Genomic DNA, 20,197 nt, shown 5'->3' on the forward strand with positions numbered 1-20,197 from the left:
TTATGTAAAATTCACTTTATAAAAGACACATATTTCTAACTTTCCTTCATGGGGATAACATGGATAATTTTACATGGTTTAGTCTAAAATATTTGCCCATATTTTGTAAAATGTAGTTTTAAAAGTAAAAAATTATCATTAGCCACTAGATGCATAGAGCTCCACTATATGCTATTTGACTAACTGAAAGATATCTTTTCCCAAGTTTTCCAGTTGGATTCATATCTAAATATTATGAAATCACAAATGACTTTTTTTGTCAAAGTTTAGCATTTTTTTCAATAATGTTACATTATGATTAGAATCAAACCTGAAAAAGATAAAAGTTGAATTTTTAGAGTTTATCATTTATTTCAATCTTCTTTTTTCATATAATTGTACAAATGTGATCTACACTTCAGTTACTAACTGTAACAGAACAGATATGTACCGTTATATTTGGTTATATTATATATTGAGTACAAATACATGACATGAACATCAAAATGCAATTAACTGAACAGCATAACAAATGAGTAAATAAAGCAGTAACTTTTGTCTCTCTCCCTCTCTCTGTGTGTGTGTGTGTGTGTGTGTGTGTGTGTGTGTGTGTGTGTGTGTGTGTGTGTGTGTGTGTGTGTGTGTGTGTGTGTGTTCACATTGTCGATGTGTCAGTGTCACCAAATTTATTTTTGTGGTGGTTCCGCATTTTGGACTATTTTATGTGACAAATTATTAGAGAGCAGTTTTTATAGTCTCACAAATGTATTCCTCTGTCTCTCTGCGTGTGTGTGTGTGTGTGTGTGTGTGTGTGTGTGTGTGTGTGTGTGTGTGTGTGTGTGTGTGTGTGTGTGTGTGTGTGTGTGTGTGTGTGTGGTGGTTCCGCATTTTGGACTATTTTATGTGACAAATTATTAGAGAGCAGTTTTTATAGTCTCACAAATGTATTCCTCTGTCTCTCTCTCTGTGTGTGTGTGTGTGTGTGTGTGTGTGTGTGTGTGTGTGTGTGTGTGTGTGTGTGTGTGTGTGTGTGTGTGTGTGTGTGTGTGTGTGTGTGTACGCGCGCGCGAGCATGATAATTTTGCATTGTGATTTGTGAATGTTTTTTTGCATTGTTGGAAGTGTGCCACTTTATTTCTGTCTATGTGTTCTGCGTTGTTTCTGATTTTGATTATGATTTTTTTTATATTTACATTGACAACTAGTGTCACCATTTTTTTTCACGCTAACATAATAACAGATATCATTCCAATTTATTTTAATTTTTTTGTTGATCTAGAAAGTGTTGAGAGCCGTAGAAAGTTTCATACCATTTGGACAAAGATAAAAAACAACAATAATTTGAGCAAAAGTCATTTGCGGGTTAAAAAGACCCCGAAGATAACCAGAGGTACAATGTCTTTAACATTTCCTATGTTATTATCCACGTTGTTTGTTCATACAGCCCAGTGTTGCCAGATTAGAAATGTCGAAGTATCGTACCAAAACCTCAAAATTATCGTTTTTAGAGAAAAATTATCGTACACGAACAGGGCCGCGGGAAGAGGTTTTAGGTTGGGGGTGCTGATTTTTTTTTTTTTTTTTTGGGGGGGGGGGGGGGGGGGGGGGGGGGAGTCACCACTTTTGAATAAGAAACAATATCAAGACTATAAAACTCCTCAAAAAACGCGCACACACTCAAACCTGACTGCACATCACATTTTTGACTTTATTGATTCATGCTTTTATTCCGGAGTCCCTTTTATTTTATTGCTCCGGAGTCGCATATCAGTCACAAAATGCGCCACGGGGAAGAAAAAAACATCTATAGCCTAAGTCGCATTTTTTTTGAAATTTAATTCACACAAAAAACAAAACAAATAAATGTTACAGACAGTTCTCCGTTACGGACGTGAGCGCTCTAAAGTGGCACTAAAATAATGTTTTAAAACTTTCACAGAGACCTCAAACTGAAAGCACAAAGCCTGTCTTTAAATTTTATTTCGTTTTGTATTAATTGTATCTTAATTTTAATCGATGTTTCATCAACAAATTGTCTGGATTTAATAAGAAGTAGCCTAAATATAGGCTATTAGAAAATAAATAATCAGGATACGGAGGCGCTGGCGAACCTGGAGCTCGTCTCATAATGAAACTCAGCGTAGGCCTATAAGGTAGCCTATTGCCTCACAGACCTGAGACATATAGATAGCTTGAAATGTCTACTTTTAAGCAGAACAATTCAAAACGAAAGAAAACAGACTGCGCTGCTTATGCAATTCGTATGAAATGTGCATTTCTCTCTGGCGCTGCGAAGATCGCGAGTCGTCAACTTCATCTGTCTAGCCGACACTGACATAAAAAATAACTGTTTTATTAGTAAACAATTAAAATGTCTCCTGCTATATTTTACATATTTGCCTGTTCCTTACAAAACACTGACAGTGGGGTTTTTGAGGTTTTTTTTTTTTTTTTTTTTTTTTTGAGCAGCTGCGGACAAATTCTTTCGAAACACAAACACACACAATATTACGTAACACTCTGCGCTTATGTTTTAAAAAGATAATTTAACATATAAATAACAATTTTTAAATAGCCCACTTAAAGTGTTTATTACAAATAAATGACTAAATGCTAAAAATTTATACATTTTAATGAACAAACATATGCGTTGCAGGGCTCTAGAGTGCGACCAATTTGGTCGCACATGCGACCAAATTTTGTAAGGGTGCGACTAAAATTTTTCCTAGGTCGCACCGGTGCACCTAACGTCCTCGCATCCGCTGCCTCTCCACGAACTAAGTGTTTGTTCTCCTTTGACGGAACTCACACTCTTCTCTCACGCTTAATGAGTGATGACGGAGGACAGAATTAAACATTCAAACGTAGCCTGGTTACACTTAAGGTCTGTGATATTAGTCTGATTTTATTTTAGATTTCGGCTTCCAAAGATTATAAAAAATAATATATTGAGCCGGTGAAACCATTAAAAACTATAGCCGCATTCTGTCTTGCGCAACTTCTTCCCTTCGCAGCATTACACTGTCATTTCTCCCTAAAACTCAAACCTAACGACAGAATCAGCACGATCGGTGATTGTTGTAAAATGCAGTCTAGCTACTGTTGCTAACTTGCGAGACGCGTTAAATAATTAAAAGAGCTATTAAAAGCACAAAATCTGCGCAAGAGATGTTGTTCGCAAGGCGGCACGCGCTCCGAAACCGAAACCAAGACAAGCAAATTATAGCCTACTTTGGGTTTAATGTGCGTGTCTAAACGATCAAATGTACACAAAAGTATGTCAAAATGACCGGCTTGGAGATTCACTAAAAACAGTTTATGTCTTAAATGGACGTAGTTATGGAAATAGTTGGAAGAATATGGTGCATCAGATCAATAGCAGATCTGCACTCGGTCTTAAAGGGGCCGCAGTCTAGTAAACATGCGGACGATTGCTCCATTACTGCGAATCAAACAACAAGAGAAAAATCACTACAAAGCTCTTGAAAGAATAACTTCAGCTTTATTAAGCATTAATCTATTTATGAAAAATTATGCAGTGTTATTTTACATTTGATTACTTTATTAGATTTCTTTTTAGACTAATATATATATATATTATATATATATATAAAAACAAAAAGAACCGATAAGAATACAGTTAAAGTACCGAATCGATAAGCAGTATCGGTAAGAGTAGGAATACCGTTAAACCCTTTACTCCCCGGTCAATGCTCCGACAACAGCCCAGACATGAAGCTACTTCAGCCACCATTCTCCCCAGTCCCTGGTAAGATGCCAAGCCCTGGTCCTTCGTCGGAGATGGCATCCGACTCAGAGACGGAGGTAGAGCCTATACCGCGCCTGAGCTAGAGACTCAAAATAGTTAGTTTGGCAGCTCAGTGAAGCACTTTAAAAAAAAATTTTATTTTTATTTACCTACACCTTATTCTTGTTTAAAATCATTTACATAATATGAATGTATATAGAGCGTGATAAAAAGGTGACCTTGAAATTGTGGCGTTAAAGGTGACGCGAGCCGAGAAAAATTTTCAGTGCACCCAAATTTTGTGCTGGTGCACCTAAATAAAAAAGTTAGGCGCACCAGTGCAACCAAGGCAAAAAGTTAGTCTGGAGCCCTGCGTTGCATTTACAATTCTGTGAAAACAGGGGGTGCTGCAGCACCCCCAGCACCCCCACTTCCCGCGGCCCTGTACACGAACCAAACACATAAAATATAGCTATTTTCCAACAATTTTATTTTCCAAATAATTTTACAGCCAATTTAAACAAGCTGTGTAATACGCTCACACTAACTGGAGGAAGTCTGGCTACTTAACTTTTTTTGACAAAGTGCAAAAGATATGCCGACAGTCCACATTTTGAACTAGACCATAATTAAACTATGAGACAGAGATAAAAAAGTGCACAATTAACACTAGAAATATTCAAATTCGATCTCTAAGTTGCTGTCATCATCAGATGCCACATCCACTTGTGCTGCGTTGGCAGATGTTGTTGGTAGGGGAATCCTTTTAAGGTACAGATTGGATGCCGTCATGGAATTGATCTAAACTGAACTGTCTTTTTCGGCAAAACTGTAGTGTAGTGTTGACGTGCGGTCGACACCGTGTGGTGTGTGTGTGTGTATACGTGTGCTTGCGTGCAGGCAGGCGAGCCTGCGAAATGATTCGGGGTCAGAGAGAGAAGCGGTAGGATGTGTGTTTGGACGAACGACTGAAAACTCTGAAATTATCGTACATTATGGGATTTTTTTTCATTATTGATCGTACATCGTACAGAGGTCAAATTTATCGTACAAATACGATAATTATCGTACATCTGGCAACACTGATACAGCCGCTGAAACCGCGTGTTGTCGATGACATCACATGGAATCTGTTAGTTTTCTCAGCGCTGGTCATAATGGTCCAATCACATTCGTTTGTGCTTATAAATGGGAATATTGTTGAGAGAATTTTACATTGTGTCAGATTGTTCTTTGAAATTAACGAATAAAACCTTATACACTTACAGTATTCGTGTACAAACAATCATTCTATTTTTTCTCCTAAAAGAATAAACGCTTTTTTGAATGGGGATCAGAATGAGACGTCATTTCATGCGCCCCCTTGAGGAAAACTTTCCTGCAATTCCTGCTCTTGTCCACTAGAAAACATAATTTCTCCAATTTAAAAGTAATAGCCAATAGCAATTTCCTTGAAGGCTAGTGTTCTGTCGCTATAGCCTATTCACCATCATGTTTGTAATAATTTTTTGATAATCAAAAAATATTATGCCTAATCATTTTCCCCCACTAAATATTTTTAATAAAATTACATTTTAAAATATAACATGCCAGTGACCTTTTCTGTTATGTCTCAATAGCTTCTTTTTTTTCTTTTTCTTTTTTTTTTTTTGGCTGAATTCTTCACCTTGAATTACTTGATGAACACAATGGTTTTAGACAAAAGCCAAACATTCATGTTTCCTTGGAATCTGTCACTTCCAAGCAAATCCCGACTTGTTTGGTCTTGTCTGAGATGTCTTACCGAAGAAGAAACCAGTCATTATAATATCATCACTGATCATTCGAACACACTGAATAGCAAAGCAATCTTAATTAAAGGAAAATGTTTGGCTCTCAACTTAAACGTCCATGTTAATTTATTCATTAGGGAGTGGCACCTCTCATAAATGTAAAACACCAACACTGTATGACTCAGATCAGGTTGAAAAAGTTTAATACAAGTCCATGTGATGGTTGTCATTCTTTTTCACCCTCTAGTTTTCTTTGGCCTGATTTGTGTTGGGACGTGTGCAGGCTGATCTATTATTCTGTCATACACTGAGACAAGGGTCTAAGGTTTCTGAAATAACTGGAAGTTTACATTCTGACTTCTACTGATTCCGTAAAAAGTGTTTTCATTACATTTAAACTGATTTCCTCTCTCAGTGTGGGATGTTTGTGTTGTTTGCAGGAGTCGTGTAAGAATTCACTTTTTTCATGACAGTCTTTCTGTTTTTCAGGACAGTGGTGACGTGCGGATAGAATTCATACACCTGTCCTGCTGGTTGCGTTGGTGGAAAAACATGTTTTTTGGCATGTCTTGACGTGTTTTGTTTCGATGTTCATCTTAATAATGACATATTTGAAGACTTGTGTAGTAATGTTATGTGATAAGACATAACATAAGTAAAATAACTGTTGTGTAAGTAAGATAATTGATAAAATGACTCATGAGACATAGGCTATACTGTAGCCTACTTTCTGAGTTTTATCTTTCATTAAAGGATAAACTTTTGCGACATGCATTTTGAAATCCCAAGAGTAATAAATGTCTGTGTTTGTCAGGTTAGGACATTCACGGGACATGCATTTTTAAAGTTGAAATGTCACAGCCCAAAAGGGTTGAACTTCAATCAATCGATCGATCGATCTTTTCAAACGATCAATCAAAACAACGTTAGTGAAAGCAGAATGTTTTAATTTAAAAGCTACATCCAGGCCTATTTTGACTTATTTATTCGAATTAACTCATAAAATGTAGGCTAATGGTGACGAATACTGTGGGCATGCAAATTTAAATGTATATGTATATGGCTATATATGCAGTTCTAATACAGTTGAGTAATTTTGTTCTTATGCACTGGTAAAAGCATTTCATAAGTACACACACGCACTAAAGAGTCTGCGCATGCGCAGTCGTTCACTTTCGAAAAAAGCGGAGGGTTACAGGAGGCGAGAACATGATCAGGCTGTCATCATCATTATAACTACAAGCAACAAACGGAGGAGTTTGAGCTGGACAGTTTTTTCAGTATTCTTTTGTACCTCGACAAGATTTTCGTGCCAAAGAGACTTTGTTAACACACATGCAACTTTTATCACGGACTTTCGGTTGACGTCTTTCGAAGCTTTTAAAATTTATTCCTCTTGTATTGGTAAGTGCTTGCACGAGCTTTACCTACCTTCCTAAACTTTATTTCAAGGTTAAATATGTTAGTTTTATCGTGATTTATTTTGGTAAAAGTGTCAAACTGAAGTTATCTACCTCCTCTGGTGTTTTGCGGCAGGAATGTAAAGAATTTGGTCATTATTCACAAGCAAATTGCAAAAGTTGAAAGTGTGCGTTAAATGCCATATGTTCGTCATCCGCAAGCGACAGTGTGGATGACAGCTCTGAGAATAAATATTTGCGTGATATTATTACGCTATATATTTTACTCGTTTACCTCACCTCTTGGTTTTAACCTTTGATGAGAACCTGGGATGATTTGAAGCTCTGAAAAGGGGGTTAAAAAAATGTCTCTCCTGCTCTGGCAAACAAGAGTAACTTAGCTGGATCAATAGTCTGATACCATATTGAACACTTTAAACAAAATAAACTTTCCCCCCTCTAGTAGCTTAAGCAGAAAAACCTCGGAGGTAGAAAGACCTCTGATCTGAAGACTGGTCACAGCATATCAGTCTATCAAACAAGATAACAGTTATTTCACAAGTTTCTACAAGGAAGAAAAATATTATGTAGTGATCAGCAGGAAGTCTTTCAGTTGAACAATACAAGTAAAGGATATATTTCAGCCAGAGAATTGTGAAAGAGGCAGGATTTATGACTCAATCTCTGAGGAATGTACTCCGTTAGGACATCTTTACAAATATAAAGCTCCTGCCTGTTTGTGCATCATGTCATTTCAGGCTTTGTAAGTTTCGTAATGAGTATGTGTGGAAGATGTAAAAAACCTCCTTGAACTTCCATTCAAGCTCTTTTCCCACCTACACATGTGCGCATTCACTGGCTGCATTTCTAAGGCTACATACATCTACAATACTGATACATTTGAATACGTGTTTTTGTTTCAAAACACTGTCCGTCCACACTAGCATTTTCAAGCGCTTTCTAAAAGTTTCTCATCCACACTGAAACGTGGGAAAATGCAAACAGGATGGGACGGAACAGACATCATAAAGTTCCCATGCTATTCTTCTGGCAGGATCTTTTTATTTAGCTAAATATCTCGTCATTCACTGATTCGTCGACGTCGCACTCAATCACCATTAAATGTTTGGTCAAAAACCTAACCCTGCCGTCATGTTTTGCCGCAGGACAAATGAATTGTAGGACTTTGATATGAAGAGTGTACAAAGTAACATAACATGCACAATACCGGTATAAACATGGATATCTGTCGGTACACTAGGCCTATATGTCACATTACAAAACGTGCAACATCGTTTTCGAACATCCATTTTCACAGTCCACACAACATCTTGAAAACGTCATTTTTAGATTTATCCACTTGGGAGAGCATTTTCAAAAAGCTGGACAAAAATGCTGTCTTAGTGTGAACGGAAGGACAAAACGGAGAGAAAATGATGCGGTTTAAAATTAAAACATATTATTGTGATGTGGACAACGCCTAACATGTGAGCTGCCTGCCTAGTTAGCATGTTTGGACATCTTTAGTCATTAGTAGTCAGATGTTTAACTTGTGGCAGGAAGTCTGGTTTTCATTGCAGCTTCTTCTGGTGAAGATCTGCCCGCTTGACAGGAAGAGAGCATCTGTCTGACATGTAAAGCGATCAACCACAGTTTGCTTTGATTGTATGTTCAGTTTAATGGAGTTTATCCGGTGATCAGTGATCAGATTGTAGCCACCACTTGTTGTTTCCTTACGTTCAAGATCAGGTGATACCGAGTATGCCTAAAACCTCTTACACAAAGATATTTTGGAAAATTTCTCGAAAAGTGGTTCGGTAATTGTTCTGGAATTGCAGACTTTTGTTCATTCACACTGCCTGAACTTTTCCTTAATCTGTGGTCTTATTCACATGCATCCCGGACAGTCCATAAAGTGTGACATATGTACTTGTCAAGGAGCCCTGCTCTTTCATCACACACCTAAAAATCTTCAGGAATAAATGTCCAGTCTGAATGTAGCTCCCAAATCCTGTCTAGGTTGTCAGCTGATTTGGTTTTGGCACTAACAGGTTGGGGAAGTCTTTGTTAATGTGTCCCATGTGAGAGTGTGTTAAAACTGAGAGAATTGTGGACTCACCCAGTTCCTTTCCCAGTCCTGCCTGTGGCCGACTGAGTGCCAGGCGGCGTCTTTCATTTCTTGATCCGTGACCGATAAGGAAGGAACACTATGTTTAAAAAATGCACTGGTCGTCCAGATCCAAGGGCAAATCCTTGCTTAAAGAATCAAAGGTCTTTAATGTTTTTGTCTGAAGTTGCCACCTCCTAGACGACTTCCAGTCAGAGTAGAAGATAATGATTAGTTACAAATGGGTCAGTGGTCTAAGATGCAGCACTGGTTCCTGTTATTACCACAGTTTGTCTTTTTTTTTTTTTTCACCAGGGCAACTTGATGTTGCTAAACAAACTCAGTTCATTGACTAATATTTGCCTTAGCCTGATGTTGGAGACTTGTTATTTGACTGTTAAATCTGCTGCTCTTTGTAATACACTATCAGCCAAAGGTTTAGACATACCTATTCATTCATTATCACTATTTTTCTCCTATTTACAATAAGAGTAAAATCATCAAAACTATGAAATAACACCAATGGATGTATGGCAATTATGTAGTGGGCAATTTTTTTGTTGTTGATTTACCAAAGGAGTTCCCATGTGTGCTGGGCACATCACTTTTTTACACTAACTACTACTTTTAAGCATTTACAGTAAGTGTACAGCTTCATATCAAAAGGTCTTTAGGATCATGAGAAATACAAATTATACCAAGGAAGGCCAAATCTAGTGGTTGACTAGTGGTTTATTTATGTTTATATTGGCAGTGTGATTTTTTTTTTTTTTTTTCTGAACTATGAAACCACTAAAACACAATCAGCGGAAGTGCAAACAATAGGATAGTGTTTGGTCTTCCTTAACCCTTCCATTCCTGTGGATTCGTTGTTAAAATGGCTCTATAATGCTGCATCTGAACCACAGAGAGCTGTTTGGACAGCTTGGAGCAGATGTTCCTCAGTTCATAGAAAGGAATTTCACAGTACTTTAACATCCCTTGCTCTAATTCTTCTTTCAAACTAAAGAAATGTTAATTTAAGTAGTGATAGCCTAATAATTTTGGTTTTTAGGAAGAAGCCCAAGCTAGAGATGAGTTTAGCATTGATTTTTGCTTTTTTAGGTGATTGATTATTTACTAGAGAGCAGACTTACGTGGCGACCTGTATTCGTCCAGTCAATGTTATTGACCTCATTAATACACATAAGAACATTCAAGGATTGTTTCACAATCAGGAGTGATCAGGAAATTGTAATACTGAAGTGAACTAATCCTTTAACCAAGGGTTTACGGATGTACCGTGTAAAACTTGAAACAAACATAAAATTGAAGTTTAAACGGTTTAGTCTGGCCCTTGAGATCCACTTTCCTGCAGAGTTTAGCTCCAACCCTAATCAAACTGTAGCTTTTTGGTAGTCCTGAAGACCTTGATTATCTTGTTTGGGTGTGTTTGATTAGGGCTGGAGCTAAACTCTGGAAAATGCAGGAAAGTGGATCTCGGGGGCCGGAGTTGCCCAGCCCTGGTCTAGAATTGCACTGGGTTAACAATTTCAAGTGCCAAAAGCCCAGAGGCAATATGAAGCTCCTCTAAGGCCCGAGACTTCACAAGGGAACTATTTACATATTTGGGAATTAGCAACATATGTACTATATTAGCAATACTGTAATAAAAAAATTGTAAAAAGACATTTAAAAAATCTCTGAAAAGTTATAAAATGGTTATGCAAAAATGTTTTAACATTACTTAGAATAAGAGAGAGCCTATTAAATAATTTAGGCCATATTATCCACCTCTTTTTTGGCGGAAGTCTCGCCAAACTCATAGCGGAATTATCCTTTATATTTCTGGTCTCCGGTGTTTCTAGTAAAATTAGCGTATTTTTTTTAGCTGATAATGCAACGTCAAACCTGCAAAGGTTCACCCGTCAAAGTTTAATGAGTGCGTTGATGACATGAAGCGGGCTGAAGTAGCTACGTTGATGGGTTCTCATATCCTACATACAGCTGTGGAGACTGCATATAAGAAATGTACAAATATAAATGCACAAAATGTATTGACATAGAACTCATCTTCTATAATAAATAAATTGTTAGTTTCAAGAGTATACATTAGTGAATAAATATCCGCATTACAAATTTGTTTGTCCTAATGGTGGTAGAATTTAAGGCCAGGTTCTGGGTTCTAATCTCCCCTCGTATAGTTTATTTAATTTTTTTCTCATTAAAACCAAAGATGTTCATCAGTGTCTTATTCTACGACATAAAGTACATCAATATTACCCCACTCGTGATTTTTTTTAAGCTGTTACGTGTCTTGAAAAAGGTGGTTGCTAACAAGTGGCTAAATGGGACTACAGAGGCAGTCCAGGAGATTAAACGTCTTCACTCCGAAAAGGTAAACTTAGTCCGCTTTTACAGCATCGTTATGCTTATAATTGTGCTCTTATAAACTATTCTAATATTAAAATTCTGGGAAAATGTTTTTAGATAAAAACTGAAAGAGTTGTTGGAAGCTTAGTGATGGTGACGTTGAATTCGTGGGACCGTGGTGTTGTTCATTTATAGCCTACCTTTAGCTTTTTACTTCTGGCGACTTCATTTAGGCTTCAAAATTCATAAAAAGTTGTGTTCATCTGTGATAATTATCTTGATGGACAAAACGTGCAAGTATCATAAACTTTTGTTGATCACAGAGCTTGTTTTTAGCGATTATTCAAAAAATGTCCTGTTTTTCGTTAATTTTGCCACTGTTTCAAAAATGAATACCCAGGGTTTTGTTTATTTTCTTCTAATAGGGTTGAAAAATAAGCAGATCTAGCAGCTTTTAAAGGAATAGTTCACTTTTAAAATGAAAATTCTGTCATCATATACTCACCCTCATGTTGTTTCAAACCTGTATGAATTTCTTTCTTCTGCTGAACAGAAAGGAAGATATTTAGAAAAATGTCAGTAACCAGACAGTTTCTGGGTCCCATTGACTTCCATAGTATATTTGTTTCCTACTATGGAAGTCAATGGGACCCAGAAACTGCCTGGTTACTGACATTTTTCTAAATATCTTCCTTTCTGTTCAGCAGAAGAAAGAAATTCATACAGGTTTGAAACAACATGAGGGTGAGTAGGCCTATATGATGACAGAATTTTCATTTTAAAAGTGAACTATTCCTTTAAGGCCTCTCTGTATGCAATCGAGCTCTCCTTCCATGAAATGTGAAAAAAACTCTAGTTTTGTTTTCTTCCAGTTGCTCTCCATTTCTCCATTATTAGTCCATTGAGAGTTAAGTGTACTGCCAATGGAATCAGGTGTGTGAGATGAAGGAGTGGGCGGTTTGGGCATGACTAATGCGTCAGCTTTCTTGGAAGCAGTGATCATGGCTGTGTGTAAACATGCTGAGAGATGTCTATCTGTGCTTATTTTAGATTTCTGTGTCTATTTGTCCTGTGAAAATTACTTCCTCTATTAGTTACCAAGCTTCAGTGACTGGACAGAATTCATTGGAAGCTTTAACACACTCCTGTAATGCTTTCTGTTATATATCTGGAATATTAGTGAACTAACATGATAGCACACAATAAGGAATGGTATGTGTGAATATCATGTAGCCTACACTCTCAGAAAAATGGTACAGAAGTTGTCACTGGGGACCCAGAACCCTTTCCTTTCAAAGGCCATATATTTAGTTACTAATATGGTCCCTTTAGGGCTAAATGAGGGGTAAATGTTCCTTTCCAGTGACAGCTTTTGTATCTTTTTTTTTTTTCTGAGTGTGTAGAAATGGGGTCATATCATACAGATTTAACAACACCTAAGAAAATTATTTTCAAGCTTGTTAGTATCTCATAGTTCAAAGAATATCCGGGGTCAAAGGAGTGACAACGTGATCGAATTCAGTATTCTCTGAATTCGATCACAATATGTTGCTGTGTCTTGTTTCAAAGTCACTACTATGTCGGCTGCATACTTAATTTGCCTCATTTTGGAAAAGTAACCATTATATTGCAAGGTAAGCAAGAAATTACAATACCCCATGTCTGCAGACAACTTTCACACATTTTGCTCTTATTATTAGTTCTTTAGAGAATAGTGTCTGTCCTACTTTGTCTGACTGGGAAGGCCAAGTTTCTGAAAACCTGGATGTTGAGCAGTCATGTTGATGTTTTGGGTTTCGGATCCAAAATTTCAGTGTGAGATGTTTTTTATTTTTTATTTTTTGCAGCTCTTTTTCAGTAAATTATCTTTTTTGGTTTGTGGCATATTTTTATACATAAATTGTTTGTCTCAAAGATGTAAGCCATAATTCAGTTTCTCATTGTTTTACCATTTAAAAAATGACTGAATACGTAATTTTTCAAATGGTGTGCTTGTGTCTTTCTGAAAAGTTAAAAAAGTTAATAATCATTGTGAAAGTAATCCATATAAATCAAGTAGGTTAATGCAAGGCTTCTGAAGAGACCCAATCACTTTATATGATGAACAAATTTAAATCAGTTTATTTTATTATTTTATTAACATATAGGCCTAAGCATTGATTAACACCCATTCTTAGTGCACATTAAAATAAGATAAACCAAAGCTCAAATGTACTTACTTGACGTGCAAGAACCAATGAGTTTTGTTCTTTACATACGTAAAGCTTGGTTTTATGAATGTGCATTCATCAGTGTTTATAAATGGGTTTATTCTGAAGTTACATGCTACACTAAAATTTGCATCCTGTAATGACATTAGGCCTATTGCATATGGATGAAATGTTAGTTTTTCTAAATATCGCCTTGTAGCACGCCACTATTTGTATTTGTTATTTGTGTATCTTCTTGTCAATCTGCATAGGTTAGTTTGCTGCTACATAGAGGCTCCCAGAATAGGCCCTCTTGTGTCTGTGCTTTGCCTTGTCATGTGATCTGGCACTGGGCTGTGAGGGGCTGTTTGTTCATTGTTGTTCTACAGCTGTGTCATTTAACCCCTATCCCTCTTTATAGCCAAGTCTGAGAACAAGATTTAGTTTCTTATGTCTCCATGTCACATCATGTCTGCTTTTAGGAGCTTTAGGAGTCACTTCAACATGGTAAGTGACAGTGTCAACAACATTCGATGGGTGTGTTTTGGGAAAGTCAACCTAAACTTAGTTTACAACCACTAGGCAAACCAGATTTCAGAGAAGAAAGGGTATATCTTCCCCAGCGTTTGAAACCTTGGTCTTGTGAGCTAAATGTAGTAAATTGACTTATGGCTCATTAACGTTGTGGCAGATTTAAAAGATGGGAATGGTGGAAATCCCCCACAGCATGATAGGAAAATGATTTGTTGTGGATTTGTTTTAGATCATGATCTGTTTTAATAACCAATGCAAGCATTAACGACTCAGAGTAGCTACAGGCTGCCGTGTGAGTCTGACCATGCATACATTTATGTTATGGGTTATGTTAGTGGTAAAAAAAAAAAGTATGTTTATAGCCATAACATGTCAAGTCATGATTATAACTATATAGCCTTATTTATTTATTTTAGCCTATATTACTGTAAGGTAATTTGAGACTGTTCACTGCAGTTTTAAGGAGAAAATACTCAGCAATGGTGATAACTTATGAATTTGCACATGGTTTGTCTTAAAGCATATTAAAAACACCACATAGACATATAAACAGCATTAATTTGGTCTGGATTTTCACCACAGGGGGACTTTAAAATTCTTTCTCCTATCCCAGCCTATATCTAGACAGCTAAACTATGTTTTTAAAGTATTATTTTCAGTGATCCTCTAATGCAGTCGACACACTGATAGTTACCTGAACATTGTCAGTGAAACAAAAAGATCTGCAGTTTGAGTGTGTCATTGTTGCAGTCATTCATCTTAAGAGCTGAGGGGTGTGATTACTGTGATGCTAGTGGCGTGAAACAGGAATTTCTAAAAACATTGTCTTGATAGATGGATTGTCCTGCCTCAGAATGGCTCTGTCAGGCTGGTCTGGATGTTCAAACAAACAGAGCAGTGTTTTGATAGCATGACAGAGCCACAGTGTTTACACTTTCTGTTTACCCTTCTCAATAAGCTGTGATAGGAGAAAACATTTTAATTAAAACATTTTTAAATAAAGGTGGTTAAGGTTGATGGTTTTTTTTGTGTTAACCTTCAGTACTTAGGGGATAGTTCACTCAAAAAATGTAATTCTGTCATCACTCACACTCATGTCTTTCCAAATCCATTAGACTTTTGTTCATCTTTAAAGGGGGAGTGAAACACTCAGTTTCAGTCAATCTCATGTTAGTATTGCATCCTTCATATCTCCAAAAAGTCTTTAGTTGTATTATATTTATAAAAGAAAGATAGGCTGTACCGAGTCTTTCCGGAAAAAAAACGAGCGGGTGGAGGCGTGCCGTGTGGGCGGAGCTAAAGAATCACGAGCGCGAATCACACACACACCATACATCGCATGCTCCATAGATACATTAACTATACGTGATCATGTTGTTTACTTGCTGTGCTTATGCGCCGATAGCTAACAACACAGACATTTGAAGCAGTTTTACTCACCGCCTGCGGTTCCAACGCACGACCGTGAACCTTTATCGTTGGGACTGCTCCATCCTTAAGCATTAGACGATCTGCAAATCCGGCGTCGAACTGGGCCTTGTTTATAAAACAATCATCGTCGAAATGCAGGGAACAACCAAGAACACTTGCACAACTCCGTTGATGACTTCCCTAAAGCCGAGCACAGCGCTTTGATGGGCGTACTGCTTTCGCTCTCTCGCTCTGGTCTACGGGTGCGCGCGCGCCCTTCCGGGAGAAGTGCCCTTAGGACCCGTATAAGGAAATTCCGCCCCATCTGACGTCACACACGCCCATACTCGAAAAAACTTTCCAAAACTTGTGACAAACCGGAAGGAGTATTTTTGGCACAGAAATACTCCATCAAACGTGCAACTTAATTTTTGAAACTTTGTCCATGTTTAGCATGGGACTCTTTAACAGTGTACAAAACTCAGTATGCATGAAATAGCATTTCACCCCCCCCTTTAAAGCATAAATTAGGAGATTTTTGATGAAATGTGAAAGAAGAGACCGAGTTCATTCACCCAAAACTTTGACGCTTTGGAAAGTTCATACAAGTCAAATGTGAACGTAATCCAAATGAATCAAGTGCTTTAATACAAGTCTTCTGAAGAGACACAATAATTTTATATGATAAACAGATTTATTTAGGCTTGAAATGAGAGAACCAATGTGGTTTGTTCTTGCGCATCAAGCAAGTATGGTTGAGCTTCCAAATTGTCCTCTATGTATGTGTTTTTCAATGAATAAAATCCTGAATTAAATCTGTTCATCATATAAGCATTTGTGTTTCTTAATAATACTTGGAGTAAATAGCTCTATTCATATAGATCCATGTATTTCCGAAGCGTCAAAGTCTTGAGTGAATGGACTTTTAATGGAGGGTCAGAAATCTCGCAGGTTTCATAAAAAAATCTTCATTTGTTTTTTGAAGACGGAAGACGATCGAAAGTCTTATGGATGTCCGACTATATGAAGATGAGTGATTGATGACCGAATTATTATTATTATTATTTTTTATTTTATTTTTTTTGGGTTAACTATCCCTTAAAAGCAAGGGTGTTAACAAACCATTGACTGGGTGTAGGCTTCTAAAAACAGTTACATAATTAGTAAACTACTTGGCCAAAGGTATGTAGACACCTCCTAATTAACGGATTTGGCTATTTCAGATACACCCATTACTTACTGGTGCATAAAATCAAGTATACAGCCATGCAATCTCTTTAGACAAACAGTAGAATAGGATGTACCTTTTTGCTCCTGACTATAATTTTGTTTTGTTGATTATTTCTCTCTCTCCCTGACCCTTACAATGAAACAGGCTGATTTTGCTACTGTACCTTCAGTGCAGATGTATCATTGTTGTTTGTTATTGAGCTTATGGTTGTGGTGTCAAAATCATTTTTATGATCATAATTGAAGTAAATGGTCTCGTTAGACGGGAAATATTTTTGCTAGTTAGGGCGTGAAGACATGAAGAAATTATTCCAACTATGTTAAAAATTGTGGTATGACGTTTTGCTTTGTAGACTGATGTTGACGTTTGTAGATTCTGTACCATTTGCTACCTGTTAGATGGCAATACTGTAGTATTAAAGTGGGGTAATAGGCTTTGGTTTCTACATGTAAAGGTCAGATCACAGCAGTGTGCTGATCAAAGCAAAGCTTTTGACCCTCAGTGTCAGACAGTAGAAGGAAATGATGAATGGAGACTCAAAAGCATCACAGCATTTATTATTTTAAGAAAATGTTTCAAGATGTCCTCAGAAAGAGCAGACTTAGATGCTGTGGCTGTTTTTTTATTTTTTTATTGGCTGGTCTGCAGATGAAGAGTTCAGTGTAATGCATGCATGTGAAGCCGTAAATAAGAGAAGTGAAGTGTCATTGATTTGAACTCTTTCTCCTATCCCAGTTTAATATTTAGAGACAATTATTACTAAACTATTTGAAGGTTAATTTCTTTTAACATTGTGAATTCTGTGGATCTGTGCCATATAACATTGCTGTGATGGTTTGAGCAGTCAAACCAACACTGTACCTCACATAATGTCATGAGTTTAGGAGTTAAGGTTGTGTCTTCTGTCAAATGAGAAGGTACTTACTGAAGGAAAATTTTATTTTTTGGGACTGAATGATGAATAGAGTTGAACTTATTAATATTCACGGACAACAACATACAGCATGAGAGTTTTTTTTCCCTAAACATACAACCCGTGAATATACACACGTCTTTGAACGCACATCATTTGAATTTTATATTACAATTTGCAATGCTACCTGGCAACCATAAACAATGAACAGTTATTAGAGGCACATTGCAATGCAAAAATCTAATGGTGAACTGTCAGCTTTGATATCAGTGTCTTCATTGTTTTCAACCACATAATGTTTACAGATCCGATTCTCTGAATTGCGGTGTAAACTAACATGGGGGTGAAATAAAAGCGATACATATGTCATACAGCGCTATTGGCTCCTGATCTGAATGCGTCACCATGGAAATAATCAGGTGATGCCTTCTAAAATAATGGTCCCCTTACACTCATGCTAGGGGGTCAGCTAGAATATTTGTACGTGTGAAAGGGTTTGTTCCTTTACTTCCATATGGCTCAAATCTCATTTGGCAATGGTGACATAAATACATATGCTGACTGTTGACCATTGCTGCACAGGTCAAACAAACGACCACATGAAAGGATAAATGACAGGGTATACTGGTTGGCAGGATCATTTGTTTCTAAGGAAATGGTATCTGGGTGTGGGATCCTAATGTTCTTTTTGTTTTATAGCCTGTCCTGAACCAAAGGAAATGGATTTATTTTCATAGGTCCATCATAGTCCTAAGCTTGCTGTTGGTGCAGTTATTGCTTGCATGTTGCTATGAAACAACTTTCTCTATATTTTCTTTAATCAATTAAATCCTTAACAAATAGCTCAGTAAGAAGAAATTAAATATAATGTTGACATAGTGTGTCTGAGTCCTAAACAATCCTAAGACAACTATTCTAGAGTTTAGGTAGAAAAAGGATCTCATTTTGTGGATTTTGAAATTCCTATCAACAGACCAGAATTGTGCAACTGTAGTGGCTGTGATGGATTATAACCAGGGCTTGACATTTACTTTTTTGCTCACTAGCCAATGTGGCTAGTGGTTTTCCAAAGTTACTAGCCACATTTTGTTGTTGTGAAATTACCTGATAAAAGTTGACTATGGCGTGCTAAAATTTACTTGAACTAGATTTACAACCCTTTTAAATGTAAAACCACTGTACACACCCAAATCAAGACTACATAAATATATAACAATACAGGTAATTTTTTTTATAAAACCATGTATTATGTATTATACAGTATGTCGCCACATAGCTCCACCGGCATACGACATAACTCCAGCAGGGCAGCTATCTGTCTCTTCGTTTCTGTGTTGTCGGTCACTAGCGCGCAAGTGCAAGGCAACACTGTGTGCATGTACTGTAATACTCAGTAGGGCTGTCAAAATTGCTCAAAAATGACGTTCGAATATTCGCTCTAAAAAAACAACACATAAAACCCTGCGTCCCAATGTGCATACTATCCACCCTATCTGCCTTAAATAGTATTGACAATTATTATTGTCACATACTATTTAGGATGGATAGTATGCACATTGGACGCAGCAGGCATAGCCTATATTCGAGCTATTCAAACATCTGGTTGCGCATTTTGTCAATTACGCGCATTACGTCAATAACAGGACAAATTGATACAAAGAGACATAACTACTTGTATTGAGAATGAGGAGATGTCGTCACGACACAGCGCCCCGCCCTCAGAGACCGCGTCATCCTCCCCTTTCCGCCATTTTGGGAGGATACCCGCCAGCACCGTTCATTGTTTGTATTGGTAGTAGAGGAGTTTGCCGCACTATTTTAGAATGCCTGGAAAACACTGCTGTGTAAAAAACTTCTCCAGTGTCTCACACGATTGTCGTGGAAACCGTAGGAACCATGTGTTACAGTTTTGTCATATTTTTAAATTTAAAAGTAACAAAAAAAAAATCATTTTTGTTTGGCATTGGTAGTAAGTTTCTCCCTGTAAGGACCCTTTTCTTTTGCTGCATTCTTCTCCATTTCTTCTTAATTTTCTCGTAATTTCTATTATAATTCCTCGAGCCGTCTTTCCTGCTCCGTCTCTGTATTGCTCTTGCACTGTTGCCCCATTATAAGAAATGGACAGAGTCATCTCATTGGAACTCAATTGAGGCAAGTGAAGCCCATTTTCAGCGATTTTTTTAGGACTTCCGTTCCTGACGCGCAGACTCAAACTGAGCTTGACGACGTAGATGTGACGTGAGCAACCCGTCTGTCTTCTAGTGGCTGTGGCATGAGAAATCTGAATCATTCCCTTCCGAATCTTGCAGAGACGGAGAGTGTGAGTAGGAGCTGTCCATGAGCTAGGAGCAGGAGAAACTTTTGCTAGGTATTCTGATTAATTATTTTGTCATTTTGCCTCCACGTCCCCCCGATTGCCCGCGAGCTTCTCCTCCCGTCAATACGGTAATCTCTCTACTGTGCGACAGAGAGTCGTGTGGTTATGACGCAATCGTTAGCCTACTTTTACAAAAACGGTTTTTACGGGGCCATAACGTAAGCTACAAGGTAATGGAGCATTTT

The 20,197-nt window shown here is 37.4% G+C and overlaps 1 protein-coding gene across 1 annotated transcript in view; it reads left to right on the forward strand.

Moving 5' to 3' along the window:
• The first annotated feature begins 6,668 nt into the window (after positions 1 to 6,668).
• LOC309482875 (pleckstrin homology domain-containing family G member 3) overlaps positions 6,669 to 20,197 on the forward strand; it is a 148,450-nt gene continuing 134,921 nt past the window's right edge. The window contains exon 1 of the mRNA XM_082148448.1: positions 6,669 to 6,903. The gene's annotated coding sequence lies outside the window, so the exon portion shown is untranslated. The remainder of the gene's footprint in view (positions 6,904 to 20,197) is intronic.

The sequence above is a fragment of the Leuciscus leuciscus genome (genome assembly GCF_965113295.1).
Source record: "Leuciscus leuciscus genome assembly, chromosome: 19".
NCBI lineage: Eukaryota > Metazoa > Chordata > Actinopteri > Cypriniformes > Leuciscidae > Leuciscus > Leuciscus leuciscus.